The sequence below is a fragment of the Bombina bombina genome, chromosome 9 (genome assembly GCF_027579735.1).
Source record: "Bombina bombina isolate aBomBom1 chromosome 9, aBomBom1.pri, whole genome shotgun sequence".
In the NCBI taxonomy this organism is placed as follows: domain Eukaryota; kingdom Metazoa; phylum Chordata; class Amphibia; order Anura; family Bombinatoridae; genus Bombina; species Bombina bombina.
This window is the reverse complement of record NC_069507.1, coordinates 114,029,932-114,045,476: the sequence shown is the minus strand read 5'-3', so window position 1 is coordinate 114,045,476 and position 15,545 is coordinate 114,029,932.

The window sequence follows — 15,545 nt, the reverse complement described above, 5'->3', positions numbered from 1 at the left end:
GGGTGTTTGTTTTTATTTTTTAGAAAAGGAGCTGATTTCTTTAGGGCAAATCCCTACAAAAGGCCCTTTTAATGGCTATTGGTAGTTTATTATAGATTAGGGTTCTTTTATTTTGGGGTGTTTTTTTTTTTTTTTTTAAACGGGGCATTAGAATAGGAATAATTTTTATTATTTCGTTTGTTATTTTGTGTAAAAATTTTTTTTCTTTTTGGGGTCTTTTTTTTTTAGAATAGACATTTTTTTATTTTTAATGGGCAGCAAAAGAGCTGAATGCCCTTTTAAGGGCAATGCCCATACAAATGCCCTTTTCGGGGCAATTGGTAGATCAGGTTTAACATTATTTTTATTTTGTGGGTTTGGGGGGTGGGGGTTTGTATACTGTTAGTGTTTGTTTTTCTTTTGTAGCAAAAGAGCTGATTTCTTTAGGGCAATGCCCTACAAAAGGCCCTTTTAAGGGCCCATGGTAATTTATTATAGATTATGATTTTTTATTTTGGGTTTTTTTTTTTTTTTTTTTTAAACAGGATATTAGAATAGGAATATTTTTTATTGTTTTGGATAATTTTGTTTGTTATTTTTTGTAATGGTAGTTTTTTAATTTTTGTAATTTTAGTGTTTTTTTATTTTTTGTAATGTTAGTTGTTTTTTTTGTAATGTTAGGTTTTAACTAGGTAGTTAGTAAATAGTTAATAACTATTTACTAACTAGTCTACCTAGTTAAAATAAATACAAACTTACCTCTGAAATAAAAATAAAACCTAAGCTTATTAGTTATATTGCATCAGCCAAAAGGATTTTTTCTACCTTAATTCCGATTGGCTGATAGAATTCTATCAGCCAATCAGAATCTAAGGGACGCCATCTTGGATGACGTCACTTAAAGTGATATTCACTACGAAGAAGCCATCGTTTGAAGAGGATGCTCCACGTCGGATGTCTTGAAGATGGACCCGCTCCGCGCCGGAAGGATGAAGATAGAAGATGCCGTCTGGATGAAGACTTCTGCCCATCTGGAGGATCACTTCTGCCCGTCTGGAGGACCACTTCTGCCGGCTTCATTGAGGACATCTTGCTGCTTGGATGAAGACTTCTCCCGGTAAGTGAATCTTCGGGGGTTAGTGTTAGGATTTTTTTAAGGGTGTATTGGGTGGGTTTATTTTTTAGATTAGGGACTTTGGGCCGCAATAGAGCTAAATGCCCTTTTCAGGGCAATGGGGAGCTTAGGTTTTTTTAGTTAGTATTTTATTTGGGGGGTTGGTTGTGTGGGAGGTGGGTTTTACTGTTGGGGGGGTGTTTGTATTTTTTTTACAGGAAAAAGAGCTGATTTCTTTGGGGCAATGCCCCGCAAAAGGCCCTTTTAAGGGCTATTGGTAGATTAGGCTAGGGTTTTTTTTTATTTTGGGGGGGCTTTTTTATTTTGATAGGGCTATTAGATTAGGTGTAATTAGTTTAAAGCTCTGTCATTTGTTTTTTATTTTCTGTAATTTAGTGTTTTTTTGTGATCTAGCTAATTTAATTTATTTAATTGTATTTTAGTGTTTTTTTGTGATCTAGCTAATTTAATTTATTTAATTGTATTTAATGTAGGGAATTTATTTAATTATAGTGTAAGGTTAGGTGTTATTGTAACGTAGGTTAGGTTTTATTTTACAGGTAAATTTGTCTTTATTTTAGCTAGGTAGTTATTAAATAGTTAATAACCATTTAATAACTATTCTACCTAGTTAAAATAAATACAAACTTGCCTGTAAAATAAAAATAAACCCTAAGATAGATACAATGTAACTATTAGTTATATTGTAGCTTGCATAGGGTTTATTTTACAGGTAAGTATTTAGTTTTAAATAGGAATAATTTAGTTAATGATAGTAATTTTATTTAGATTTAAATTATATTTAAGTTAGGGGGTGTTAGGGTTAGACTTAGGTTTAGGGGTTAATAAATTTAATATAGTGGCGGCGACGTTGGGGGTGGCAGATTAGGGGTTAATAAGTGTAGGAAGGTTGCAGCGACATTGGGGGTGGCAGATTAGGGGTTAATAAATATAATGGAGGTGTCGGCAATGTTGGGGGCAGCAGATTAGGGGTTCATAAGTATAATGTAGGTGGCTAGAACAATTGTCCACAGCACTGTATATTCTTATGTTTCTTTATTATACAGATATAGAAAAAGTGACGTTTCGTGTCTAACGACTCTTATTCATGCTGTTTCTTCACGCACACTGGAACTCCCAAGAAGTTGCTGTTTTTATGTGAGCATATAATGTAGGTGGCGGCGGTGTCCGGAGCGGCAGATTAGGGGTTAATAAATATAATGCAGGTGTTGGCGATGTTAGGGGCGGCAGATTAGGGGTTAATAAGTGTAAGATTAGGGGTGTTTAGACTTGGGGTTCATGCTAGGGTGTTAGGTGTAAACATAAAATGTGTTTCCCCATAGGAATCAATGGGGCTGCATTACTGAGTTTTACGCTGCTTTTTTACAGGTGTTAGACTTTTTCTCAGCCGGCTCTCCCCATTGAAGTCTATGGGGAAATCGTGCACGAGCATGTACGAGCAGCTCACCACTGACTTAAGCAGCGCTGGTATTGAAGTGAAGTGTGGAGCTCAATTTTGCTCTACGCTCACTTCTTGTCTTTTAACGCCGAGGTTGCTGAAGAGAAACCATCTCTGATAAGGTGTCACACCACAAAGTGATAGCACCCGCTACACTGATTGCTGGCCTGAATAAAAAAATCTGCTTGATGAAAAGCTTTCCTAGGAAAAGCCTCTAGTTTTATATCCATGGAGTCATTAAAATATGCATTGTTCTCTAAGGGGATAGTAGTACTTTTAGAAAATGTAGCAATAGCTTCATTCAATTTGGGAATAAATTCCCAAAATTCCAACATTATTGAACTCAGAAAAAAAAACTCCAAAGTTTTAGGAGGCTTAAATAACAAATCTAGTTGTTTAACTGATATTTTCTTCTGTAGGAACAGGTTTTTGGAATTCCCAGAGTAAGGAAAACTTCTTGCAGCAAATTGTGCAGATAATCCATCATAAATATGTGCTAAACCTGTCAGAGGAAAAAAGAACCTATGTGTGTATTGTCCTCAGGCTTGGTGTAAAATTAACAATATAAATACCAATTGCCTGTGGGCTATGTGAATGCTCCTCTTCACCTACCTGTTAGAACTCGCTCCACCTTTCTTACCCAGCTGCAGTAAACCTGCGTCCAGCACAATAGCCCATCCTGGTTAGATCTGAAGCAGGAGCACATCAAGAGGTCAACAGGAAGAGGCTGAAGGCTAATTCCCAGCAACACCTGAGGCAGGCCAGTGACAAACTCCCAAGGGAGAATTACTATCACTGCCAGTTTACTCCTGTACATCCCATTTTCCTATTCCCAACTCTCTGAAGGGGATAATGTGTCTCACATAGATCTGAGAACCCCTGAAAAGCACTTGGGTTTTTACCTTCTTCTATGGAGGCAAATAAAACTGAGGTGACCTGGGAAGTGGGAGGGATTAAATGTTCTTGGTATGTTGGGTATTTTTTACTTCCTCCAAATGGACTGGAGTTTAATTCCACATGTGATGGCTCCTGGGCTCTCACCACCTTATGAAAGAAAAAGTGATTAGCCTAAAATAGATGGTAGTAAAATACCTTACCTCTTCCTCCATTCCAAGGGTTTGATGGACAGCTCTATTTAAAGCATCTTGGGAAACTCAAGACCTGTTTACAAAAAAACATACAATTTTAGTTTAGCAAAATATAAAACATATCTTAATGCTTTTATAAAGAAAAAGAAAAAAAAAAACTACACAAATAAAACAGTTTAGCCCAAAAGAGATGGTAAATAAAATAGCTTACTTCTTTATGCATTCTGACGGTTTGAAGAACAGTTCTATTTAAAACTTCTTGGGAAGTTCGAGAACTGTTTAAAAAACAAACAAACACAGTTGGTTACAAAAATATAAAACATATCTAACCAAAAAGATGGTGAAACAAATAACTTACCTCTTCCTCTATTCCAAGGGTTTGATGAACAGCTCTATCTTAAACTTTTTGGGAAGCTCGAGCCTGTTTATAAAATATTTTTAAAAAAACATACAAAGTTAGTTTTGCTGAATTTAAAACATATCTAGATGATTTTATCACAAAACTGTTTAACCCAAAACAGATGGAAAATAAAATACCTCTTCCTCCATTCCAAGGGTTTGAAGAACAGTTCTATTTAAAACATCTTGGGAAGCTCAAGTAAAGAGACCTGTTTAAACATATTAAAGCAAAGATTGATATATATATATAGTATATTTTTCTTAAATTTTTACTCTATATGCGGGAGCCATCTACAGTTAGAACAATAATATTTCATCTAATTAATTTTATGTTAATTATTGATTAAAATATTATAATTAATGACTCCTCCTAGATGAGAGAATGGGAATATATAGGGTCTAGCCCAATGGGAGGGGGCGTTTTCCTGTATTTTGGAACTGGTCACATCATATATGGAGTTGGTAATTTGCTAATCAACTACAGAGGTCTAAGATTATTGGATTATAATTTCTGAGGCTAGTTTAGCCTACTCGGACAGACCTATGACCTGATAGTTTGATTCCTGTTGGCAAAAGGGGGAATTTATTTACTTTTGTGATGTATGAAATTAAGTCACCTTAAATGTTAATATCATTAAGATTTACACCTTACATTTATGTAAAATATCTTTGTCTATTTAATCAGGTAAATTAATTAATTGTTTTATAGCTTTGTGTTTTCCTTTTAAAAATTCCTATCACCTGATCTTATTTGTCAACAATTACACCGGGTGAATAAGGAATTGTGATACATTATTATCTGACAGTTTGTCATAATTATTAATTTACCTGATTCTCTGCAATTACCTTAGAGGGTTTATAACCAAATATTTTGTTCCTATCATCAAATCAATTTTTGTGTTATCTTGAAAATATGATTTAATTATCTTTATAGTCAAATCACTGCATTATTTTGTTTTACTTGCTAGTTGGAGTTATTATGTTATCGCTTTAATTGATTATTATTGGTCTGTAGTTTATTTCTATGTTATATTTTGATTGCTTAAGTTACTATTAATTGCTAATTATTTTTCCAATCGAAATCTTTTAATAAAGCTAATTTTTGTTTATTCATCTGGTGTCGGTATAATTAACAGACTGATAGAAACCAAAAGTATTCAGGTTTTGTGTTTATTATCTTTAACAAGTTATAAGAAAGTGGGTCATTAAAAGTTACACGCATTACTCCTACCACATAATATACTTCTATACATAAAGGTAATATTCATAACATCTCTGCTAATGTAAGTATATAACTTTAAGGGTACATCTAAAAATAGTTATATTTAAAAGGAAATGCATTTATGCACATCACATTTCAATTTTGACCTTTCTATCCCTTTTAAGGGATCAGAGGATTATTTTATTCTTAAACAATTTAAAAGTAATAATAAATTTTTTTTATAAAATAAATGTTAAATCAAATAAGGAGGTATAATATTCAACAAAAATTAATCAAATATTGAAAAAAAACACAACTAAATTCAATATAAATTACAAATTTAAAGTAAGGGCACACATCAAACTTTCATTTATCTAATTTTATTGAAATAAATTCTATGGGGCCGAATTATCAATGGAACTTGATGCCCCTTGTCTCCGGCGAGCCTTCAGTCTAAGGACCGCTGCTCCATAACTTGTCCGCCTGCTCTGAGACGGCGGACAGAAATCAACCCGATTGAATAAGATCAGGTTGATTGACACCCCCTGCTAGCGGCCGATTGGCCGCGTATCTGCAGGGGGCAGTATTGCACAAGCAGTTCTGGTGAACTGCTTGCGCAATGATAAATGCTGACAGTGTATGCTGTCGGCATTTATCGATATCAAGTAGACATGATGTGCTATATCGTATCATGTCTGCTCGCACTTTGATAAATAGACCCCTATAAGATCACCTACTGATTTCTACAGAACCCAAATACAGACCAAACTGTGCGACAATCCCCTTTCCTCTCTCACATCCACAAGCTCTTTACTATTCCAGGTCCCCTCAGAAGATGAGGGGAAGTGCCACTCTGCTTGGCTTCCATTTGGGTCCTGTAGAGGTTTAGAAAACTCTCCTAAATGTTTTTATTAAAAAACACAAATCTAAAAAGGTTTTAACCTAAAATAGGTAGTAAATAAAATAACTTACCTCCTTCTTCCTTTCCGAAGGTTTGATGAGCAGTTCTATTTAACTTCTTGGAAAGCTCAAATAAAGAGACCTGTTTAAAGAATATTAAAACATACAAAGTCATTGTACAAAAATATAAAACATTAAAAAAGAGGGTGAAGAATATTGGTACACGATTAGTGTCCTCTCAGGATCACTATAGATTTATACCAATGCCAAAAAAATTCTATTAAACAGGACTTATTAGATTTGTATAATTTTGATTAAAAAAGAGAAGCTTAATAAATAAAACCCACAAACAATAATCTCCTCATGTTTTAAAATAATGAAGCTATTTTTTTAACATCTCTTTAGCAAGTTAAAAAACAGACACTATTTTTTAATATAGAATAACATATGGGGGTAACCAGGGCCGCCATCAGGGGTGACAGGGGTGACTCCTGTCAGGGGCCCAATGGGCCAGGGGGGCCCCATGAGGCAAGAACTAAAAAAAAAAAAAAAATGAGCATGGGAAATGTTATTACAAGGAGTAAAGTATTAGCATTTGAGAGAATTTATGAGTGTGCACTAAACCACTATGCACAGTGTGAGACAGACTTGGCACTTTGTTTGTACAGTGTGTGCCTGAGTCAGACGGCAGATCACTTTCATTTGCAGAGGTAGGACTTACTTAGCAAATGTTTTTTATTTCTTTGTGCAATTTTGGATTGTAACTTCAGTGTGGCAGTAGTTGTATGGTGGGGCCAGGGGTCCATAAAAACACATTTTTTTAGCAGCAGTGTATTTATGATTATTTGACAATGCTGTAGAAATTCTATATTTAAAACCATGCAGAAATGTTTCCTCCTCAATACACAAAAGGTAGGTGCCCTTTTCAGATATGCATTTTTTTATTGTATATATATATATATATATATATATATATATATATATATATATATATATATATAAAAAAAATAAAACATTCCAGTTTACTGCCCCTTTATGCAAAGACTTTCCAGATGCAAGGAGGCATTTTATCTAAGATTTTTACATCTGCATAACATGTTATACTCTCAGACTAAGATTGCTCAGTGTTTGAAATGAGACAAGTTAACTTAAAACTGTTGAGTTTACACTACAGCTGACTTAATTTTGAAATACATACCAACAAGTCTAAATCCTGCATTTAACCAGATCTTATGGTATGAGTACCACAGCTTATGGTTCCACCAAGACCATATAGAGTACAGCATTTGTACACTATATTTGAAGTGGTGCTCTTGGTTGGGGAAAATGGGGAAAAAATCAAACAAACATATGTCAACCTTTTAAAAGTACTTTTCTTCATTTAGCCATCTACCCAGATCATTAATGTACAATTTTGAATTCACATAATTATTTTTGTTTGCATATTTAAAAATATGATTCTTTAAAAAGTGACCTCTTTCTGCAATTTTTTTTATCATGCATGTCACACACTGTTGATTTAGGGGATGCAAGGTGCATACATGTTTCCTCTTGTGAGTGTTTCTGTGGGTGTTTGTTTATTTCTTTGTGCTTTGGTTTGTGTCTCTATGAGTGTGTATTTATTTTTTCTGTGGATCTCTCTGTGAGGGTGGGTGTGTATGTCTTTGTGCATTTTCTGTGGATGTCTGTGAGGGTGTGTGCATATGTCTTTGAGCTTTTTCTATGGGTGTCTCTGTGAGGGTGTGTGTATATTTGTCTTTGTGTATTTTCTCTGGATGCCTCTGTGAGGGTGGTTGTGTATGTCTGTGTTTTCTGTGGATGTCTCTGTGAGGGTGTGCATCTTCTGTGGGTGTCTCTGTGAGGGTGTGTGTATGTCTTTGTGTGTTTTCTGTGGATGTCTCAGTGAGGGTGTGTGTATGTATGTCTTTCTGTGTTTTTTGTGATTGTCTCTCTCTGTGTGTATGTCTTTGTTTTCTGTGGGTGTCTCTGTGTGTGTGTGTATGTCTTTGTGTGTTTTCTAAAGCTGTCTCTGTCGGTGGTTCCTTGGGTGTATGTGCAAGTTTGAGTTTGTGTGTGTGTGTGTGTGTCCATTGACTGTTCTTTTTAGGACATTTTGACCTTACTACTGATTATTCACATCTTTCTACAGACTTTGAGACTAATGAGACCTTTCCGGAAATCACCAATCTACCATTTAACCTTTAAATTATTGTTTAGGCAGTTCAGGGCCCTTCCTTTCAGCCACTGCATGCTGTTGTCGTCATTTAGTTGGCATCTCCCTTTACAAAAAGATAATCAGAACTCCATATTTTGTTTTCTAAATTTCCTTTCTTTACAAAACTGTAGTTTACCTCATTACTTGTCAGGTCAATGTAAACAAGTGCTGAGTGTCTGTTTGGGTGTCTGTGTCTGAGTGTGTTTCTTTGCATGTCTGCTAGAGTGTCTATATGTGAATCCTTATGTGTGAGTGTGCGTGTGTGTTTCAGTGTATGAGTGTATAACGCTACCTTAAGCCAACGCTGGTATTACAAGTTTTTTTAAACCTGGCATTAGCCGCAAAAAGGTGAGCGTAGAGCAAAATTTAGCTCCAAATCTCACCTCAATACCAGCGTTGCTTACGGTAGCGGTAAGCTGGCTAAATGTGCTCGTGCACGATTTCCCCATAGGAAACAATGGGGCTGAGCTGGCTGGAAAAAATCCTAACACCTGCAAAAAAGCAGCGTCCAGCTCCTAACGCAACCCCATTGTTTCCTATGGGAAAATAAAAAATATGTCTACACCTAACACCCTAGCATGAACCCCGAGTCTAAACATCCCTAATCTTACACTTATTAACCCCTAATCTGCTGCCCCGACATCGTCGCCACCTACATTATATAATTATACCCTAACCTGCCGCTCCGGACACCGTCGCCACCTACATTATCCCTATGAACCCATAATATACTGCCCCCAACATCGCTGCCACCTACATTATACTTATAAACCCCTAATCTGCCGCCCCCAACGTCGCCGCCACCTACCTACAATTATTAACCCCTAATCTGCCGACCGGTCATCGCCGCCACTTTAATAAATGTATTAACCCCTAAACCGCCGCACTCCCGCCTCGCAAACACTAGTTAAATTTTATTAACCCCTAATCTGCCCCCCCCAATGTTGCCGCCATCTACCTACAATTATTAACCCCTAATCTTCTGACCCCAACGTCGCCGCTACTATAATAAATTTATTAACCCCTAAACCTAAGTCTAACCCTAAGTCTAACCCCCCCAACTTAAATATAATTTAAATTAAACGAAATTAATTTAACATAAATAAATTAATCCTATTTAAAACTAAATACTTACCTATAAAATAAACCCTAAGCTAGCTACAATATAACTAATAGTTACATTGTTGCTAGCTTAGGATTTATATTTATTTTACAGGCAACTTTGTATTTATTTTAACTAGGTACAATAGTTATTAAATAGTTATTAACTATTTAATAACTACCTAGCTAAAATAAGTACAAAATTACCTGTAAAATAAATCCTAACCTAAGTTACAATTACACCTAACACTACACTATCATTAAATAAATTACCTAAACTAACTACAATTAATTACAATTAAATTCAATAAACTAAAGTACAAAAAAAACAAACACTAAATTATAGAAAATAAAAAAAGAATTACAATAATTTTAAACTTATTACACCTAATCTAATCCCCTTAATAAAATAGAAAAGCCCCCCCAAATAATAAAATTTCCCTACCCTATACTAAATTACAAATAGCCCTTAAAAGGGCCTTTTGCGGGGCATTGCCCCAAAGTAATCAGCTCTTTTACCTGTAAAAGAAAATACAATACCTCCCCCAACATTAAAACCCACCACCCACACACCCCTACTCTAAAACCAACCCAATCCCCCCTTAAAAAAACCTAACTCTAACCCCCTGAAAATCTCCCTACCTTCACCCAGCCGGGCACAAGTGGTCCTCCATACAGCAGAAGTCTTCATCCGATCGGGGCAGAAGAAGTCCTCCAGACGGCAGAAGGCTTCATCCAAGCTGCATCTTCTATCTTCATCCTTCCGGAGCGGAGCCATCTTCTATCCAGCCGACGTGGAGCCATCCTCTTCAAATGACGTCCTAACGAAGAATGAAGGTTTCTTTAAATGATGTCATCCAAGATGGCGTCCCTTGAATTCTGATTGGCTGATAGGATTCTATAAGCCAATCGGAATTAAGGTAGGAAACATCCTATTGGCTGATGCAATTAGCCAATAGGATTGAGGTTGCATTCTATTGGCTGATTGGAACAGCCAATAGAATGCAAGCTCAATCCTATTGGCTGATCCAATCAGCCAATAGGATTTTTCCTACCTTAATTCCGATTGGCTGATAGAATCCTATCAGTCAATCGGAACTCAAGGAAAGCCATCTTGGATGACGACATTTAAAGGAACCTTCATTCTCTTGAGCCTGCATTTATGCTTTTTAACAAAGGATAACAAGAAAACGAAGAAAAATTGATAATAGAAGTAAATTAGAAAGTTGTGTAAAATGTTATGTTCTATCTAAATCATGAAATCAGGGCTTTATATCCCTTTAGGATATCTGCTATTTCCAAAAAAAAACAAAACAAAAAAGTGCATCAACTAGTGTGACAATCACTTCCTCTCTCCCTCCTACACCATCCCACTACTAATCCAATACTCCATAGAGGAAGAGGGGGATGTGTCACTCTGCTTGGTGTCTTTTTTGGTCCTTCCAAGAACAAGATAAAACTGTTATTCTAATATTAAAACAATTAATGAAAAACACTAGTTGAAAAGCGTATTAAACTAAATCCCCTTCCCTCTCCCAGCTCCACAAACTCTCTACCATTCCAGTTCCCTACAGACAATATCCCTCTGCGTGGCTCCCATTTAGGTCCTCTAGAGCTTTCCAAAAGTAAATACTTTTATCAAAAACACAAAGTTAAAAAGTGCTTAAGCCAAAAGAGGTGGTTACTTAAACAGCTTACCTCTTCCTCCATTCCGATGGTTTGATGGACAGTTCTATTAAAAACTTCTTGGGAAGCTCAAGTAAAGAGACCTGTTTATATAAAAATGAAAACATACAAAGTTAGTATACAAACATATACCAGCTAAAAAAAGGTTAAGGAAATTTGCTACACGATTAGTAAGCTCTCAGGATCACCACAGATTTACAGAAATATAAAAACCTTATAAAATGTGTATAATTATATATAATTTAGGAGCTAAAACATTATGCTTACCTGATAAATTAATTTCATTCATGGTGGTGAGAGTCGATGAGAAATCACATGTGGGAATGTACTCCAGTCCACTAGGAAGAGGGAAAAAATACTCAAGATACCAAGAGCTTTTAATCCCATCCATTTTACTGATTACTTCAGTCAAACATATGGCCAAGGAAGAAAAGCAGGAAAGATCAAGGAAGGGTAAATGAAGTACGAACTGCCGCCAAATTAGCATAAAAATGGGCGGGTCTCGTGGATTCTCATCACCATAAAAGAAATTAACTTATTGAGTAAGTATAAATTTTGTTTTATTTCATAAAGTGTCGAAAGTCCACGAGACATCACATCTGTGATCTAATACTCAAGCTGTGGAGTCCACAAGATAACCGTGAAAGTGCAGAACATGAACCTAAGACACGAAAACTAATGACCAGATACTGCTGCCTGGAGAACTTTTCTGCTAAAACCATAAGAGACAAAAAGCATCAAAATGATAAAATGTAGTAAAATAATGTATAGATGTCTTGCAGATGTGTTCCACAGATACTTAATTCCTAAAGGCCCTAGAAGTAGAAACAGATCTCGCTACCAGCCTTACTTATCATTTGCTTTAGCCAAGAAGTAAGTGATGAAGCTTTCTGACCCTTATGAGATTCATAAAAAAATGGACAAATAAGGAAGAAGTTTGTTAAAAGAATTTTAGTGGCCCCTAAAGACAATTATAGTGCCCTTACCGCATCCAGATTATGTAAAAGATATTATCTTCCAGACAAATGTTAAGTGTTTATAACACCTGTAGGGCCAAAAAGGTTCCAAAGAGGAGATACCGGATTAAACACCTGTCTAATGGTAAACTGTGCCTGTGTCATGCCTGCCTGCTTCATGCCCCTGTCTCTTAAGGGTGTTACTGATCTTCCCTGTCAGTCAGCCTGCTTTTGGCGTCAACCTCTCCTGCTGGAACCTGTCTGATTAGTTATCTCCCACCTGATCTCTGATTCAGTTTAACCGCGTTTTTCCCTGCGTATTTCAAGTCATTCTGGTCCTGCCTGATTTCCTCTGCCTGTGTTCTACTGCCCGCACATACCCTACAGTATTTTTTTGTTTATTCTGCTGTATTAATCCTGGACACCGCTATATTGTATTGTATATTCTAATCCCTGCAACATATTATCGTGATATTTGCTACAAGTAAATTCTACTCCATAATCCTGCAACATAACTCAGTTACCAGACAAGTATTAATGTGATTACCCAGTCATCTGCTATAACTGTTTTATATACCCTGACCCTGCAATATATCTCAGTTACCAGATTTCTATTACTGTAATAACCCAGTCATCTACTACTGCTGTATTGGATATTCTGAACCCTGTAACATATTTCAATTTTCCAAGGAAACTCTTACTGTGACACCAAGAAAGAAAGCATTTTCAGGCAAAGAATTGCTACCTTGAAGAAGAGTGTCAATTACTGAATCAGAAAAATCTCAAAAACAGGCATAGAAATGCATGCGTACAGTCCGGGTTTCAATAAAATCTTCCCCTGAAAAGATGGAGAGGAAATCTGCCTTTACAAACCATATCCGATGACCAAGATTTTAACCACCAGGCTCTTCTAGTTAAACGGCCAAACTGCAGTTTGGCATTGATGAAGATTATTTCCACAACAGCATCACAAAGTATTGGCAACTTGAATCATCTACGGACGATCCTGAATCTTATCCAGTGAAATCTTCTCAGAGACCATCTCTGATAAAGAGTCACACTATAAAGTTATAGCATCTGCTACTCAAACACCACAAACTGCTGGTCTGAAGACAAAAAACAGCCTGCTGAAAAGCTTTTCTATGATAAGTTACTAATGCCCTATCCATTGTCAGAACAAGTGTGATGTAATCACTGACTCAAGAGCTGATATCTGTTTGTGAGAAAAAGCTTCTCTGTGACATCACAGGCGCCATGGTAATTCACAACCTCTAACCACAGACAATGAGGCAGAGATGAACTGTCACTCTAGAGGTTACCTCTTAGCCAATATGGAACAAGTCTTATAAATATGTCCTTGAATGAAGTGTTGTATTCTAATGGAATAGTAGTTTGTTTAGCTAAACTGATTCTGTCCCTTTAAAAAGGGACATGAAAGGCAAAATTCAACTTTCATGGATCAGATATGCAATTTTAATTCTATTGAGAAATTTGTTTTGTTCTCTTAGTGTACTTTTGTTGTAAAGCATACCTAAGTAGGCACAGCAGTAATGTACTGGGTGCTGCTAGCAGATGATTAGTAGCTACACACATGCCTCTCCCTGTAAACTAAAGCCCATTACTTAGAACAATTGAAAATTAACATTTCATTGCTTATCTCTTCTACCTCCTACTGGGAGGGTAATTTCTTCAACTTTACACAGGTTTCCTTTAACCTATACCTAAGTACAGAAATTTTCAGAATAGATAGTGATACCACAGGAAAAGTCAGCTATTTAAAATGCCAAAATAAAGTAAAAGGAGCTATTTGTAAACATTTTAATACACTCCAGAAGTTCAAATGGATCATTGGAAACAAATTAATGTGGAGAAAAAATTGGGGTAAAGTGTCTCTGGGTGGGCAGGGGAATTTACTATTCCAGGTCAGTTGAGAAAACGGAGATCTTGATGTTACAGTACTTTTAATTAAAAAAAATATTTTTTGAACAATGGTATCTTATATCTGTTTATTTCTGGTACATTTTCCCTTTACAGCAGGGCCAATGCTGCTATAAGGCAGACAAGATTATAGCACCATTGCAGCTGATTGCAGGGTCACACTGCAGCAGGGCACAGAATGGTAATCTATATTCTCTAAACACACTATAGCAAGATGGTACATTTCTAAACTATCTTAAACGAGCATAAAAGCAAAAAAAAAATTCTGGGAGAAGGGCAAAAAAAATAAACTGCCCTAAGCATAAGAATATCTGTGGCAACATGTGTGTGTGTGTGTATGTATATATATATATATATATATATATATATATACATACACACATATACAACACATAGAGCAAGATTACAAGTCGCACGGCAAATCTGTTTTTCACAATTGCCAAACAACATGTGTGCTAAGGTTTTTTCGCATTTGGGGTTGCGCAGGTATTACAAGTTGCAAAATAACTTAAGCCTCGATTTAGAGTTTTGCGGCCAAAGGGGTGCGTTAGCTACGCGTGCTTTTTTTCCCCCGCACCTTTTAAATACCGCTGGTATTTAGAGTTCACAGAATGGCTGGGTTTTCAGTGCGTTAGGCTCCAAAAAGGGAGCGTAGAGCATAATTTAACGCCACTGCAACTCTCGATACCAGCGGTGCTTACGGATGCGGCCAGCTTCAAAAACGTGCTCATGCACGATTTCCCCATAGAAAACAATGGGGCTGTTTGAGCTGAAAAAAAAAAAATAACACCTGCAAAAAAGCCGCGTTCAGCTCCTAACGCAGCCCCATTGTTTCCTATGGGGAAACACTTCCTAAGTCTGCACCTAACACTCTAACATGTACCCGGAGTCTAAACACCCCTAACCTTACACTTATTAACCCCTAATCCGCCGCCCCCGCTATCCCTGACCCCTGCATATTATTTTTAACCCCTAATCTGCCGCTCCGTACACCCCCGCCACCTACATTATCTCTATGTACCCCTAATCTGCTGCCCTAACATCGCCGACCCCTATATTATATTTATTAACCCCTAATCTGCCGCCCCCAATGTCGCCTCCACCTAACTACACTTATTAACCCCTAATCTGCCGACCGGACCTGAGCGCTACTATAATAAATGTATTAACCCATAATATGCCTCACTCCCGCATCAATAACCCTATAAGAAATAGTATTAACCCCTAATCTGCCCTCCCTAACATTGCCGACACCTAACTTCAAGTATTAACCCCTAATCTGCCGATCGGAGCTCACCGCTACTCTAATAAATTTTTTAACCCCTAAAGCTAATTCTAACCCTAACACCCCCCTAAATTAAATATAATTTTATTCTAACGAAATAAATTAACTCTTATTAAATAACTTATTGGCTGATCGGAACAGCCAATAGAATGCAAGCTCAATCTGATTGGCTGATTGGATCAGCCAATCGGATTGAACTTGATTCTGATTGGCTGATTCCATCA